Here is a 10923-nt window from a genome sequence, read left to right as displayed (position 1 = left end):
TCAATCTCCAAACACCTTGTTGATCACAATTAACACTGTCAACATTTCTCTTTCGTTATGGGATTATGGCTGCCCCTTGTCTTAATTGTCTTGCCTTCATTACAGTATTACTTACACAGGGAAACATATCATTTTAAATTACATTGTAAAACAATATATGAATCTATCAATTCTGGAAATTGGTGTTTGGACAAGCTCTGTAAAAACAAATCCACACCACACCAACATTGCACTGCTTGTGCTGCTTATATAACTAGATGAACGAGAGACAAATAAATCCCTCTTGATGAATGTCATTCACTCACTCACTCACAGTGACTCACTCACTTCATTTCATCCACTCCACTCAGGGACCCTCAGGGGCTCAGGGTTCCTTGAGGGGCGTATAGTTCAATTTCTACACTTTGAGAAGAGGACTGAGAACCACTGACAGACAGTGATTTTATCCATGTGCGTAGTAATGAGTGTATAATAAAATCGCTAGTAAAAGGTGCAGTACTTCCTCTGGCCACCAGATGGGGCAAGTTCCCAACATTCCTTACCACGGTTAATCAACACCTCCCAGAATGCTTTGGTGTTTGCTATTTGCTCCAGCCATCTCTCTCTCTCCAACAATGCAGCTTTTAATCGTGCTGCTGCTGCCAGTGGGAATGTAACGCGCGTACGTACACATACACACACGCTACACCAGCGCACGCACCTCGCCGCGGACAGCGTCGCCGTACCGTACGTGCGACCCCCTCTTTGACAAAACCTCCCGGCCGTCTGTGTGTTGTGTCTTGATGCGGGGACATTCTGTGGACTGATACTGGGGGTGAGTAGCTACCGAAGCTAACGTGAAGCAAAATGCAGCTTGTGTTCAATGTGTTGTGACCACTACTACTAGTGCTGGCTAACAGGCTAGTAGCTAATTGGCCAGATGACGAGACATATGGACCCCCCTTTTCCACCACCGCCCCCCTCGGACCCTGTTCCCTTCTTCAGGCTCTGACTGTTTATCTTCTTTTTTGTGATGCGTCAACGGTATCCATATCCCCCCTCCCCTACCTATCTACCTACCCCCAAATGACCATCAGATGTGTACTGTAGACTGTAGAAGGGAGGTAGTTCGATTTAGCAGAGACTTTGGGTCACTGGTCAGTTTGTTGTGTGCTGTTTGGAGCCTCTGCTGAACAACGTCGACGCGACAGACTGGATTTGCTTTGATCTCACACACTGGGCACTATCACACGTCAACCTTGCGCCGGGTTGATGATGTGGTGCTGGTAGGCGTCGGTTTTTCTGTTGTCGGTGTTTAGGTTTTCAAGGGGACCCCCGCCCCGCCGTGTCCATCGGCCCCACTCCCTGAGCCACGTTAAGGGTTGGGAGTCGGGACCCTACAATCAGTCACCCCACTAAAACTGATTTGTAATGGGGGGGCCTTCATTCTGACCCATTCCGAGGTTGTTACACAGCCTCCTCTGGTCATAAGCCGGTACTTTAGCTCTAGCCTCTCCCCCTCTCTGTGACTGAATGAGAAGTGTCTGACAATAGTTCCGTATGTTTTGGAATATATTTCACTTTCCAAACGGTTTAATGTTTTGATAGCGCGACAAACTACCTCTTTGAGCAACCAACTACCTAAAAAAACAATTCAAGCTTTGGGTTCGCGTGCGTGCGCGCGAGAGTGAGTGGTGGGAGGCGGGGAGCAAGTCCTCGGTGAACAATTATTAAGTTGTAAGATTCTTAAACACCCAAACTTTGGGTTTATGAATTGGTTCATTATCTAAAAAATCCAGTTAGTGTGAGTATTACTGTGCCAAATTGATTCTGCTGAATGCTGATTGAATCTCACTACTTTCATTCCCACAGAAATGACCCTCTTCCTATTGCTCACAAGCAGCTTTTCATAAGCTATAGTTCATGAAAATGGAACCAGATCAAATTAGTCTGGGGTCTTGCAATGATGCTATGTAAATGACAATGTAGATGTCCTGTCGATATGGCTTTTGAATTAATCCCAAAACAGAGTTGTTGACCAAGCTTTCTGTTATGACCTGACCTGCTCTGTGATAAGAATTTACACTTGTCTAGATTAATGAACACCTGTTGTTTTGTGTTATACCAACCAGGCTATACCAAGGACAGTTTTTCAACTGACGGCGTGATGTCTTTTTGTACGAGGCAGGAGAAAGATAAATGGCTGTCTGACATGAACAGATGTAGCGGGAACTCTTAGCAGTGTGGGAGGGAATGTCAGGGAGAGATGGCAACATTAGGCAGAGCAGCACACATACTATTGTTGTGTCTTATGGGGATAGTATTTCTAAAAGGGTTTCTGAAATCCATTTATTTGTCCCAACTGCCGTCAGTGCCGTGGAGTCAATGGACATCAGTTGCAGCAGGGAACACTCAAGGCTATGTGTTAAGATGAAAGCTGTTAAATATAAACCTTGTTACAGTGCAAAGTAAATATTTGAATGCCAGCCTATTCTGTTAAAGCAAACACAGAAGCTGAACCTGGGGTCCCGTGGGGGACACCAAACACCACTGTTTTTTTTAAATGTTCCTTGGAGCACTAGTTACTGTGATGAAGATAGACCAATGTACCAGCTGTTTACTGATGGCGGGGCTCGTCTTTGGCTAATTTGTCTAACACTGAATTATTTTGATTTAAAAAAAGAAAAAAGTATGCTCATTTAAACTAAAGGTAACTTACATGCAAACGTCCACCCACTAACAAGTCATTAAACCAGACTAGCCAAAAGTATGTTCAGATGGACGAGAACAAACCTAAATATAAGTCATGATGACTCATGAAAAGTTGAACCATTTCCACTTTGTGTTTGTAAGCAGTAAAATACTTTTACCATAACATGGGCCAAATTTGTCATGCATTGCATCATTTGTTGGAGTTACCTATTGAACTTGTGTCTATGCTATCAGTTAGCAGTGTGTTAATCAATAATCAGTGGCAGTGCTAGCCCTAACTCTGAGGTACAATCTCTTTTGAGGGGTGGCACACCATGGCTGGGGCAGTAATCAGTCTGGTTCCCCTCCCTAAATCCATCAGTGTCTGGAGGACGAAGCATGTCAGGGGGACTGGCAGCTGTTGTCAAGGGGCTGAGTCAATCTGTTATGGTCTGGGACTGTTAGCATGGGCTGGGAGGGGAGAGGGGAGGAAAATGCTTTCAAGAAGCAACAGAAAGTGGCTTTCCTGCCACAGCTGTAGTGAGATAACAAGCAGATTTATTTGTCAGGACTGGCTGGGTGGGCACATCTATTAATTATTCTGTGTTAACACTAACTGTTTCTTCCCTGGATGCTTGCAACCAAACCTGTTGGACCATGCATGGACATGGCCAAAGGATGTCCCAGTAAAGGAATGACAGGTCAAATTTACTGCGTAGATGGAACCAAAAAAGAGGAATTATAATGTTGATTCACATGAAGTATATGGATGTGTGCTGTTGAAATATATGCAGAGATATTTGACAGGTATCTTACTATATTTGGTTTAATAAAGAATAATAACTTTTTACAAAAGTATAATGTATAAAATAAGTTTTTTGGAGCCAGATTACTGACTATTCGAACAGTTGTGCTGTGGGTACTAAAATAAACGTAGTCTTTTGCACATCTCAAAGGACAAACTGGTGGCAGTTTAACATAAAGAGAACCTTGCTGCCAGCTCTGCAAAGTGGGTTGAGTTTAAATTGGTCTACTGCAGAACAAGGACAGTGTTCCACACATTTTAATGGCTCACGAGTTTCATCTAGACTTTGACTATCCTATGTCTTTCTGTGAATATCATGGCTCACCGGCTGGTCCTATTTATGGCTTCAGCCAAAGTGTGTTGAGTTTGCAGTGCTTGGCAAAGTTGAACTTGACACAGGGGAGAGGTGGAAACTGGAAACACTATGAACAGGGATTGGCAGGGACCTCTGAATTCGATTCACTTGTTGAGACTGAGTGCAATTAATAGAGGACACAATTCAGTTAAACGTGTTGCGTTAGGACGTTAATTTGAAATGGGGTGGGGGGATAAAACCTTTGTTTGGCATCAGTTTACCTGAGCTTCCCAAATTGCTGGATGAGTTCAAAGTACCCCACTAGCTGCTGCTGTGTATATTCTGAGAGCCTGCCTTACGTCAATATCAAATATGTACTCATTGAATTTGTTTTAGGATGTTAGGATTCCATAAAAGGAGATGTAGATGGGCCAGCTTTTTATTGGCAATGGTCCTTACCTGCAATGCAGACTGCTTTAGTTGCACCCACTCTCTGTTCCAAGCCTTAATGTATCGTATGAGAATAGCAACATTCTACAAGTTCAGTCACAATACACCCAGATGCGTTGAGAGCTTGTTATTAATTTTTTGTGTATGAAGACACTTAAAATGCCCAAAATAGGAACACCAGGTTCGAAGTGGTTAATACAGATGTGGGCCAGCCCTGGCCTGGGCTACATCACTCTCACCTTGGACATTGCCACAGTTAAACGGCAAAATGGTGAGAGAGAGAGGGAGCAAGCGAATGCACTGCAGCACAAAACATGTGAGAGAGATTTCCTTTGACACTTTCTATTCAATCACTGAAGCAAGCCTCCACTCTGGAAGAAAATGTAGACATAGCAGACAGGCACTCTAATCCAGAGCGATTTACAGTGCTAGGAGTAAGTGGCATGAACCATTGTCAACAAACTACAGGAAAATGGTCACTTAAAGGGCAAAGAAAAGAAAACAAAGTATAGAAAGTATACAAACCTAGTATCTGTGTAAACAACATGCTAAATAGGCTCCTATCATTTGTGGCAAGCAATATACTGTATGTAAGTTACTATTATCTGCATAAAGAACATGTGAACATGTAACCTACATACATCTGCTTAGTATAATTAGGATCTAACAAAAAGTTATATAAATATACACTTCAAAAAGGCCCACCCCTGCTCATTCTTCCTGTCTCGTAGGGACTGTGGTAATACTAAAGCTGTTGACGTGCCCACTTGTTTTGTGACGGCTGGATTCCCTTTTCCACTGATAATGCACAATTACAGCTCAACAGACTAATTAAGGTCGCCCTGCCCTTGAAAATTGCATAGTGAACGCCTGTACGACATCCCCAGCTCCTGATTAATTGCGTTGGGAGAGTGTTTTCATTTAGCACAGCATATTAAATGGCATGAGCACAGCTACTTTGCATTGCATCTGGGAGGGTGATCGTGTCCAGTTTAGGGGCAAACAGCAGTGACGCCAGAATCTCTTGAATGACCAAATACAATAAACAATTTGTCATTGTGACATTGGTGCATACACAGGGTATTTTTATTTACAACTATACACACTGAAACATGGGGTGCAAGGACAATGGACACCACAGGGGGGAATCAACCGAGTGAGCCACACATCTCTAACCCTAACCTAAACATAACCGCAAGCACGGGAGCAGTGCATGTTCGCCAACCTTAATGCATGTTCGGACTAACGGGACTTCGGATCTATGGGCAGTTCTCGTCCCACACACATACAAGTTTAATTGTGCATACATGCTTGAGAAGTATAGAATACAGTATGGTTGCAGCTGTTTGTGTGTGTGTGTGTGTGCGCATGTGGGGGGCAAATTCAGGCAATGCACGAACATTGTTGCATTTGCAGTTAAGCCTTAAATCCACGATGCTCATGGCAAGCAGTGAGTCCTGTTAACGGAATGCACAAGTGTGTGTGTGTGTGTGTGTGTGAGAGAGAGAGGGCTGTGATTGGAATGCAGCTGCAGGGCGGAGGACCAACGCAGTTCATTTCATTCCATTGCATTGTCATGTCTCTCTGTCATACAAGTGGCCTTGATTTTTTTTTTCCCCTGCTGAAATCATGTACAAGCCACTATCTGGAGCAGCTCTGTGTAACGGATGTGACTGTAGCTCTCGAGCTAACAGGGCATGAAGCATGTGTTTATTAACACAAAGTGTTGGCAGGTTTTCCATCCATAAATATTCTAGTGAGAAATGGACTGGAACTCATCTGGTCCTTTCTGTATCAGATTATTTTCCCCTCTGGCACAGTGGTTCCCAACCTTTTAGCCTGTGACCCAAAAGAGAACTTCGATGTCTCCCCGGGTCCCCGGGACCCAAACTAGATGTCTCCCCGGGTCCCCGGGACCCCAACTAGTGAAAATAGCAGGTTTACAAGCTCACAACGCATCACTTCGTGCCGTGTTGTGAGCTTTAATTTCACTACTACTTAAACATTTGTTCTCTAATTTATGGAATTTCTTAGATTTGATTTGTCTTCGATTTCTTCATGAAATTATTGGAGAAAAAAAATGTTAATTCATGAAAAGTTTTGCAGTTCTGTGAGTGTTTTTAGAAAATGTTTTGAAACTATAATTAAAAACAAAATGTAGGAAACAAAAAATACAGAGACCCATAAAAATGTTCAACCCCAGTTGAATTGAGGCAAGAATATTTTTTAATAGGGACATGGAGCAAGCCCAAGTACTCATGAATTTACTTTGGAGCTATCTATTCTAATAATCTTCTTATTTTGTAGTCAAAACTTTAAAAATAGTCAGAATAGTGTCATATTTTTTTTGCTTACATTTCCTCTCACAGCCAGTGTCTAGACTACCGGCTCATTTGCTGTATTTTTCGCCTTTGGCTAAAGTGGAAGCGAGGCTCGTCTTAGCGTGCTCTTCGACATAATGTGTGGAAGAGCTGGTGTTGAGTTTTACCTGGCTTGAGGTGTTTTTGGTCAAATCATTCAGAGCAGAATCTCAGTATAGAGACGTTTTTTTGTTTTGTATGATTTCCTCTCTTAGAATCTCTTCAATCCCACTTTCCTTTCCGAGTAACCTAATTATGCACGCTTAGAGGGTTAGATGAGTACCGTGTGGCAGCCTGTAATTAGATTTTGGTAATGAAAGGGTCAAATGCCAATCAGCTATCCAGCTAACTCAGGAATGCCCGGTGAAGATGACATGTCAGACAATGCAGAAGGCGCTTTACATCGCCACATGAACACACCAGAAATCTTGGGCTGGAGTTTCTCTGTGTACCTGTACAAGTCAGTACGACTTAATTTAAAAACATTCTTAGATGTGTTTATAATTCGCACTGAACAAGAAAGAACACATGACATGGTAGCCAGGGCGAGGCAATGTATCAATATTCCATTGATATTGTGACCTGAGATGGGCATAAGTGTTGCCTTTTTTGGGATTTATACTTAAAGGGTAAGACCACTTTTGTAGAGGTTTGGGTTGTGTAGTTACCTTGCCATGATGTAACTCCAAATGTGGACAAGAAATCAAAAATCATTTCTCCAGTGATTAGAAATTGATAATTCAAAATATGCTCCTCATTGACTTACATTGTACGCTGAAACAGCTCTCAAAGTCACTCTTTTAGTACGTAAACAAACACAAACAAAGTTGTTTCAGACAATATAGAGCAACACCAAAACTCATGTGGTTTTATTTCTTCATAAAAATGGTAACTTCCTGTTGATTTGTCCATTTTTATTCAGAAGAAAACCCGGACTGGATCCATGGATCCGGATCCAGATCTTCATATAGTAAAATCAACAGGAAGTTACCATTTTTATGAAGAAATAAAACCACATGAGTTTTGGTGTTGCTCTATATTGTCTATAACAACTTTGTTTGTGTTTGTTTACGTACTAAAAGAGTGACTTTGAGAGCTGTTTCAGCGTACAATGTAAGTCAATGAGGAGCATATTTTGAATTATCAATTTCTAATCACTGGAGAAATTATTTTTGATTTCTTGTCCACATTTGGAGTTACATCATGGCAAGGTAACTACACAACCCAAACCTCTACAAAAGTGGTCTTACCCTTTAAGCATTTCCATTTCTTCAAGAATCTTCAGAAATAACGAAAATAGATATTTTTGGTCGTACATATTATGATATACGGTTTGTCCATATCGCCCATTCCTACAGGTAATCCTTTCCAGTGAAAAGAAAGCTAAAAGGAGTTTAGGGTCAGTAAAGGACATGTAAAACACATATTTACACAGTATGATGAGTGGTCAGTGATGGAAAATGTGCAACAAAAAAACTATTTTTTACATTGATTTATTTTTACATTTATTGTTATTTAATATTATTTATTTTGTCAGATGAAGTTCATTAGACATGGTTGTGGAGCTGTTCTGTAATGAATATAAGATTGATGATAGACGCTTGTCCAGTCTAATTGTTTGACATCTCAGCATGTGGAAAGTGTGATGCCTCACTCTGTAGTGGCATATTGTGCCCCAGCCCGTAACGCAGTCATAAGCGTTGGCGTGTCTGTCAGACTACCACTGGTTGTTGTCATGCCGGCACAATGCATTTTGTTTATCATCCCCTACACACCTATTACCCAGGAGATGACATATACTGTCACCACAGCAAATATGTTTCACCACGTATACAAGTGGTTCTCAGAGTGTGGTCCAGGGACTCTCAGGGTTCCTTGGGGGGTTTATAAAAGGACCATAACGGGTCCCGTTGGTTCCATTTGTATACTGTGAGAGTTAAGGGGGGTCCTTGAAATGTAAAAGTTTGATATTAGCCACTGACACCTGCCCTCATTACCATGCTAATTAGTAATTACATAGTTCACCGTTGAGTTAGTTTACCAGCGTTTTGGACTAGATTTTCACCTTGGTTTGTGTCCTTCAACTGCACACCTGTCCAGTCCCACAAGGACTTGACAGGAATTTTCCTCCTGGGTGAGCTGTAAAACACTGAGGGAGCTTTCGGTTTTGAAAGGTGCCCAAGGCCCATCTGTCAGTAAGGCCCAAACCGCACCAATTATTCGCCATGCAACTCCTTACTACCAAACGGTAGTTGCATGAAACATTACCCCCAATGGCAGCAGTTGCATTGGTGTGACATGTCCTTTAAAACTATTTTGTTGCAAGGAGTTGGATTGCTTCAGTTTGGGCCTTTTTTTCTTTTTTCTTTTTCTTCCATCTGCACCCATACCTAACTATATCCTTATTTCACTTCTGTCCTCCCCCTGCCCCCCACTCCACCCCGCGCGCACGCACACACAATGATTCTGTGGTGAGTAGAAGGTAGTTGGCATGCGGAGCCCTCTAATTGCTTGTGCGCTGGGCTATAATCATGCAAAGACTGCCCATCATAACAAGCCTCATTGTCATCAGTTGCAAAGCAATCTGCTTTAAATGACAGCATTAGAAGGGCAGCACGAACACGATGTAGATTTATACTGCGGTGGGCCGTTATTATGAGATCTGTTTTTCCGCTACTTTTCAGCTGTCAGCTGACGTTGTCATCCCAAATGAGGTAGAGATATTTTAAATCGTCTAAAGACGGTTGATAAGAGTTAATGTCATTGTTATTAGGAGGACGGTCCTTTAGCCTGTCCCATGTTGCATAAATGGCACCCAGTGAAACAACACTCTAGTGCAGCTTTGAGTCTCAATGCGGGAGCCTGCTGGAAAGATATCAGAATATGTAAATGAGTTATATTCTTAGTAAAGTGATTCACTCTACGCCCAGCCATCTAGTCGGGTTTGTACAAATACGTGTCCTGAAATCCACAATTAAGACAGTCACAGATATTTGGTTTTAATGTAATGCATTGTTTTGAATACATTTTTGAAACCCAATATTGAAATTCAATAGGACATCAATGGGTTAGGTTTTTTGATGGCAATGCTTGTCTCTGTACTGGAGCATGGGGAGAGAGAGAGAGGCCCTCTGGGCAGTTCAGTGATCAGTCTGCATCTGAGCCATGAACCATGGTGGGAACAGCTGCTCTCCTCACATAGCCCTCTGACTGCGCCCTCCCCTGCAGCTGCCCACATCTACCTCCGTTTGTTCTCTCCACACCGAGAACAGCCTACCTCTATGTCAACCATGAAATTATAATTAATCAACAATTTGACCATGCTGAAGCAGAGGGCCATCAGGTGGCAGAACCGGTGATGATGATGATGACTTGAGTTGTGAAATTGCAGCTGAGGCACAGCTGCTCACCAACATCTCCACTGGAGGCCTGTGTTCCAGCTACTGCATTAGCAAGCACTCTACTGGAATAGTGCACTAACCTGAGTTATACGTACATCGGAAATAGCCGATCTACAATCAAGCTCAAAAAACGGTGCAACTATTTTCTGTGCACAGCACAAGAAAAGCAGGCAAATAAAAATCAGGCTTTAGCATTCTCTTTCTCACTGTTTGGATTGCTAGCACTGCAGTGACAGAAAAGGGTGGCAAATTGGAAATGCATTTCATTTTTGTTTTACAAAATGCACAGGTCCAGCTTATTTATGCTGTATAGTTTGTGTAAGAAAGTCACAACTCACAAGTCCTCACTATTTTTAAGTGGTGCAACCACTTCAAGGATCAGCTCTGTCTGTCTGTTTAGGTTACCAACAGGGGGCGCTGTTGCACCACTTACTTCAGACAGGTCAGATTTTTTTTTACAAGTGGGCAGTCCTACATAGTGCTGCACGATTCTTGCTCAAATGTGAATCTTGATTTTCACAATTTCACGATTCTATTTTCTTTCTATGAAAATATTCATAACATAAGAGTGACTAAAATGAATTCAACCAACTAGTTCTGCATGATTCTGGATCTCGATCTTTTTTTTATTATTATTGTGCAACACTAGTACTAGTAGATATATCTATTGAAGACCGGTTTTGCAAGCATCAGTCCAGAAATGTAGTCAACCCCCTCCACCCCCCGCTTGAAGTTCGGCCGTGGTGTGCACTGCAGGTATACAAAAAAAAATGAAACTCAATGGGACACCTACTGAATGTTTAACTTGCTCCAGCAGCTCCATCGCTAGAGCCTTGCCTATTAAAATATACAAGCTGTGTGATCTCACCCTCGCTCTGCCCTCAAATCCCGCTGTCTATCTCTCTCTCTGTCAAAAGCTCAGTCTGATGCATCATGGGCTGG

General features: G+C 42.3%; 1 protein-coding gene across 1 annotated transcript in view; it reads left to right on the top strand.

Annotated features, from left to right (window-relative positions):
- The first annotated feature begins 584 nt into the window (after positions 1-584).
- extl3 (exostosin-like glycosyltransferase 3) overlaps positions 585-10923 on the top strand; it is a 29782-nt gene continuing 19443 nt past the window's right edge. The window contains exon 1 of the mRNA XM_079525370.1: positions 585-814. The gene's annotated coding sequence lies outside the window, so the exon portion shown is untranslated. The remainder of the gene's footprint in view (positions 815-10923) is intronic.

This window comes from Electrona antarctica (genome assembly GCF_951216825.1).
Source record: "Electrona antarctica genome assembly, chromosome: 17".
Taxonomy (NCBI): domain Eukaryota; kingdom Metazoa; phylum Chordata; class Actinopteri; order Myctophiformes; family Myctophidae; genus Electrona; species Electrona antarctica.
This window is presented reverse-complemented; position numbering and strand designations above follow the sequence as displayed.